This window comes from Stegastes partitus, unplaced genomic scaffold (assembly GCF_000690725.1).
Source record: "Stegastes partitus isolate 25-593 unplaced genomic scaffold, Stegastes_partitus-1.0.2 Scaffold9, whole genome shotgun sequence".
Classification (NCBI taxonomy): domain Eukaryota; kingdom Metazoa; phylum Chordata; class Actinopteri; family Pomacentridae; genus Stegastes; species Stegastes partitus.
Genome location: NW_007577740.1, coordinates 279,577 through 285,576, shown reverse-complemented (window position 1 = coordinate 285,576; position 6,000 = coordinate 279,577).

Below are 6,000 nucleotides of genomic sequence, written 5' to 3'. Positions count from 1 at the left end.
TCAGTCACTAAACAAACAAACTCACACCCACTGAGTGAATGCATTCCTCCACATTTACTCTTCCAGTGCTGACATTCTCACACGCCCCAAAGTTAATGGAGTCACGAAAAAAACATGAATAACATCTCATTCTTTCATTTTCAGAGTTTTTACTCCTCAGTAGCCTGCAGGGACGAAAAAAAAATCATTCACTTTGTACAAACTTAGTGGAACTGCAAAAAAAAAACGTATCGGTAAAGTGATTTGATTTTCATTACAAGAAATGTTGGCGTGCTGCTGGAGCAGTGCTGCACGGTACAGTCGCAGGAGACGTCCTCGGAGAAAACAGTGGAAATTCAATAAAAAATGGCTTGACCTTTTCAGAGAAAATGCAACCATGTAGCAGATCGTTGCTGCTTATTTCCCTGCCACTCTGCATCCAGTCACCGGGGCTTTAATAGAGCGGGTGCTGTCAGCCGAAAAACATGGCAACAAACACCTTCTAAATAAAAGTGTAACAGAAACACGAGGATTTTACACCTCTCGGTTAGGTTCGTGGTCATAGCCAGTAATTTGCAGAGAGTGGAAACATTGCTTAACTACTATAAAATTCTGTTGTCAAGTAGATTTCTTCTCGGTGGCGATCCCTTTAATATCTCTGTATAATAAACAATTAGGAAAAATATTACAAATTTGAGCAGAACTGTGTGAAATCCAAGTAGAAATGTACTGCACTTTACCGTTAAGGGTATTTTCCTGGCTTGGAGGTCTTTAGAGATGCAGCAGCATGCATAGCCACAGTTCCTCGGCTGCTAGTGCTCACCTTTATATGATGTTCATTGAAAATCTGATCACAGACGCATTAACATGACACTGGCACTGTCACTGTGCTGCTTTTACAAGCAGAATGGCTTTCTGGCATCAAAGACTCTGACCTTTTGATTGCTGCCTGTGATGGAGAAGGAGTCCCAGCGTTGTTGCTCCATCGCCTCTCATCCCAAACGGGAGTCATTTATTGCCACATGGCATCACGCCGGAGAAGGGGCTTATGAGAAGGAGAATTTGCCGGTAATAGATTTGCGACGCCATGCCTCCTCGACTCCAGCAGCTGAAAAATTTATGCAATTAAATTTCTAATTTCAGCAGGGTAATCAGGTCAGGACTGTCTGACTTCATTATCTAGAGCAAAGCTTGTTATTAAAATCAGTCAGATGAAGACTTGATTCACAGTTGAGACTTTGGGGTTCATGTTCTCTCACTTGAGGTCCGAGCAGAAATGATTACTAATAGTTGGCTTTTTTCACATCTGCAGAATCACTAAACCTTAAAATTTAAAGTTAATCATGAGGGAACAGCAAAATCAAAGTATAACCAGTGCTGCCTATTTTCCATCTTTTGGAACACTACGCACTAACACATGATGTAAATCTAACAAAATTTTTTGCAATAGTGCCAAGATAAAAACGCAAAAGATGCAAAGAACATATAGGAAATACAACTATTATAGTCACACCAGTTCAACAGGCTAAAAATAATGCATTAGTGACATGAAAATGTAATGAAAACAGCCACATTCAAGAATTGCATTCCTATATAACTGAACTACATTCTCATTTATGTTTTGAAAGAGACATATTTTTGAAGTTTCAATGCGAGTGTTCTTAATGAATAAATGATTATTAAACACAACATCACTTATAAACATAATGGCAGTTTGATTACAACAATAAACATGATCTAACATTCAGGACACTTCAGATAAGATGAAGCATAGATGAAACATTTTGACAGAAGTATTAGGCTGTTTATCATCAAGTCACTCCTAATGTGCTTCATTTATTACCAAGACATTTGACACTTGTGAGAGGAGCAGGTAGTAGGATTTAAGCCAGACCTGCAGATCCATCCAGAATGTTACAGTGGAAAAACTGATGATGAGTAGTTTCCATTTCAGAATCACAACAGCTGCAGTTGTTGTGATCAGTATTCAATCTCAGTCTTAACAGTTGACTGGATAGATATAAATTATTCAGAATTTTAAAAAGGGCCTTTTGTCTTGGAGGTTAGAGGGAAGATGATATGGTTTGTTCCATCCATTCCATTCCATCCAACTATCCATCCTCTTTCACTTACCGTGGTCGGGTCGCAGCGGCTGCAGTCTTTTCCAGACGTCCCTCCTCCCAGCAACACCTTCAGTTGGTGCTCCAGAGGTGACCCCAGGCCAGATGAGATATGTAAATCCTTAAGTGAGTTCTGTGTGTAACCTGAGGTCTCCCTAAAGCAGGACGTGCATGAAAAACCTTCTGAAGAATCGCAACTTAACACAGGAGAGGGGTTTTGAGTGTCACTGTAATCCTGAAACCTAAGTGGTTGGCAAATTGGTGTTATGGGAGGGGTTAGACGAAGCATGAATCCAATATTTGGCAGAGAAGTAGCTTTGACACCTCGCCTGGAATAGAGCGATTGGACCTCATCATTGAGCGTGTGTTGTACAGCCCAAAGAAGCGACACAGAGTCACGACTCGGTGGGATAGGCGCAGGGGTCGGATCCAGTGCAAGCCAGGATGGGCAGGCGTGCTGACCCTGGCATCATACACTGACTCTAGACTGAGCTCTATACTTCTTAATGTCTGTCTGATGGTGTGAACAGTTGGGTGATGGAATTTCTATTTGACCATATCAGATGCAGTCTATTGTTAAAATGACTGAATGTATCAATTAGTTTGAATTTGAGCTTGAATATCCTGACCATGAAATTGTAACATAATAAAAGGGCCTAAAATAGAACAGTGGCCTTATTCTGACATTTGTTTAATTTATACTTTGTTTATTTTATGCTTCTCACTCGTTGTTTAATTAAGTTCATGGCATGCTTTGAGTTAAATCTGATAAAGATGTGTTGATTGAAAACAAACGCAATCTGGCAGAAAATGGATTTCTCTTAAAATGTCATTAGAAATGCAGCTTAGTTGTAACGGAAAATACGTTTTTTGGAGACAGGGCTGACATGCCTGGCTTAGTTAAATTTTTAAGGTTTTTTTTGAATGTAGCATTTGTATAGTGTCAACAAAAACTTCTGGAACAATGACATATATGTATTATAAAACTATACTTACAGGAAATACGTGCCTGTATCATGACTGGGCAGAGGGAAACAATGAGGTATGTAAGGTAGGAGTGTGAATTTACTGCATAATTACCCAGAAAGGGGGGAAAGAAATGATTCTATAATGAAAAACAAACATGTCCTGAACAAATGTAACAAAGACTTAAAATGCCTTGGAGAGTGAGAGAGAAAGAGATTTCAGCATTGCATTTTTTTCCAAATGAAAATAAAAAGATGTGAAAAATGTGGTTTAAGTGGTCATAAACAAACAATATGTCAGTATACAGCCGCTGTAAGCGCCGATGAAATCCCATCTCTGCACATCTGATTGCAGAGACAGTGAGAAGCACATGAATGCATTATTCACCATGCAGATAATATTGAGACAATAATGGCCTGCAAGTCATCTTTGCTGATTTAATATTGTCGTGAAGCTCGGCTGCTTCCAGCCTTCAACACCTGAGCTGAGCGTAAGCCTCATAATCTTTGCTGCACCACCTGTGCTCACGCGAAGACACTGAGCGTGTTTACATTTCCAGATCCATACAGCCCCAGCTCTCACCTCCCCGCCTCCTCCACTCTGGGGCACAAACATACCCAGAGGAAACACATTATTGATGTTCTCCGATCTGCCCTTTCATGTGTTTGTACGTGTTTTCTCCAGCTTCCATCCAAGCCATGTTTGCATGAGGAAGATGATGCAGAGACCATTACAAAAACAGGAAGTTTTGCCAGAGGGGTTTGGAATAAATAGGTTCCGGATAATATTAAATCAGGCGGCTAGTAGATGGGTTTCAAAGGATGAATTTAAGTGAATGGAATTTAGGTTCAGTGGAAGAACAGAAAAATTGGTATAAATGTGTCTGCTGATGCGAATCCTGCACATGCTGCATGAGAGTGATGATGTCTCAGCGGCAGCAACCTCATGACAAAAAGGTGAGAGAGGCTTTGATGAGAATCAGTCAGCTTTCATGTGCAGCCAGAGGGGAACAGAGCCCTGGGAGTACAGCTCATCTATCTCTGCTATAAGGAGAACAGTCGCCTCAGGCACCAAAAGACAGGAGCTCAAACACACACACACACACACACACACACACAGGCATGATTTGTTACACTCTTGTGTTATACTCCACTGACTTACATTTATTCTCTAACTCTTGATCTAAATTCTCCACGCTGCATGACTAACCACTCACCGTCACCTTAATCTTAAAATAAGCACGCATTCTGACTCTCAAGCCTAAAAATAAGCCCTTTCACTGCATGGGAGGGCAGAAACACACATTTCAAAGTTCCACAAAATCGTTGTTTTGAACTGTTAATCTTCAGTCAGAGGCAGAAATATTCATCAAATATTGAACTATTTCTAAAGCATCATCTGTTCTCTAGAGAACATCCGCCACAAAAAAAACAAAAATTAACTAATGGAGAAATTATTTCACACCACTAATCCAGTCCAGACTAAACCAAGAAGGACACTACACCAGTCAGATCATTTGTACACAACACTGTAGCATGTAATGGATGCTGCAGGTGGGAAACAATCCTCGCAACAGGCAACAATGAGTGCAACAGGTTTAGAAAAAAAAAGAAAAAGAAAAAAAAGTGATGTCTCTTGGCAACAAGGTTCTTCACGAGGATTAAAAGAACGAAGCGCTGTTTAAAATCAGAGAGGAATTTATCTTCATGTGCCTGCTCTGCACCAGGAGGTCAGAGGTCAACCACAACACCATGGTGCAAACTTCTGCAAGTAGAACCCTCAGCGGGGCACATGGTTGTTGCAAAAGTGGTTGAAGAATATACTAATCCAGTCAGGCAGTTTCAGTGGACACACTGCATGTTTCTCCACAGAATTCTTTCATTGGCCAAATATGAATATTTGATCATCTGGAAACTGATGGATCTCAGTGATCAACTTAAATCTTATAGATGAAAGCTCAGTTAGCTCTGAACTGCAAAAACCTGCCAGCAGGTTTGAAAGGTGTGTGTGTGTGTTTTTTTTTGAAAAAACATCTCAGACATTAGATAGACTTAGAGGAAAATTAAACATATTTGATCAATAAAATAAATGCAGCATGGCTCAAAAAAGGGCATACAGGAAAGCAAGTTGTTGGAAGATACAATGAGCAAAGTGAAATAGCTTTTTACAATCAGAGTACCTAAAAATGGTTGTAAAAATGTAAATAGCAAAATTGTCTGTATCTCTTATTTCCACTCAAGATGATTTAAAAGGAGAACACAAGCTCATGTAAAAAAAAATGTAGAGTGGCTCAGACTGTATGATAATCCACCAAAACTGTTGACCTGCTGGAAATCCAACCGACTGTCCTGGAGCCAGATTGTTTAGCCAGTTAACTGAGCCACAAGCTACATGTCAAACATTACCAATCTGGCAGAAATTCGGTCCGACTGTAAAATTTGCAACGGCCATGACTAATTTGTATCTAAAACTGTCTTTATTTATAAAGCGTCTGTCTGGCTTTAGAGGGAAATCAATGTAGGTAAACATTTTTAATCAGCGCCACCTTTTTCGATGTGTTACCACCGGCCTTGCTGATCTTTCTACCAGCACTACAAGAGGCTCCTTTTAAGTGGATAAACAGAAAACAAAGAAAAAGAAAAAAACACTACCTATTCCACACAAAAAACCCTTTCCCTGCTCAGGGGTTTGGATGAATACCACGGAGGTCTGGTAAACAAACAAAATAACTCAAATATACATATGTTTTCTCATTTTTGCCGTATATTACCTCGAACATAAGGATAAAATAGAAAATGCAGATGTTGGTAAATTAGAAAGTGCTATTTCACATTGCAATTGTCCTTTTTTTTTAAACTTCTTTACTGATCTGTACTTTGACTCCAGTGTCTTGTCTGTTACCACTTACATGACACAGATGACAGTTAATGTGTTT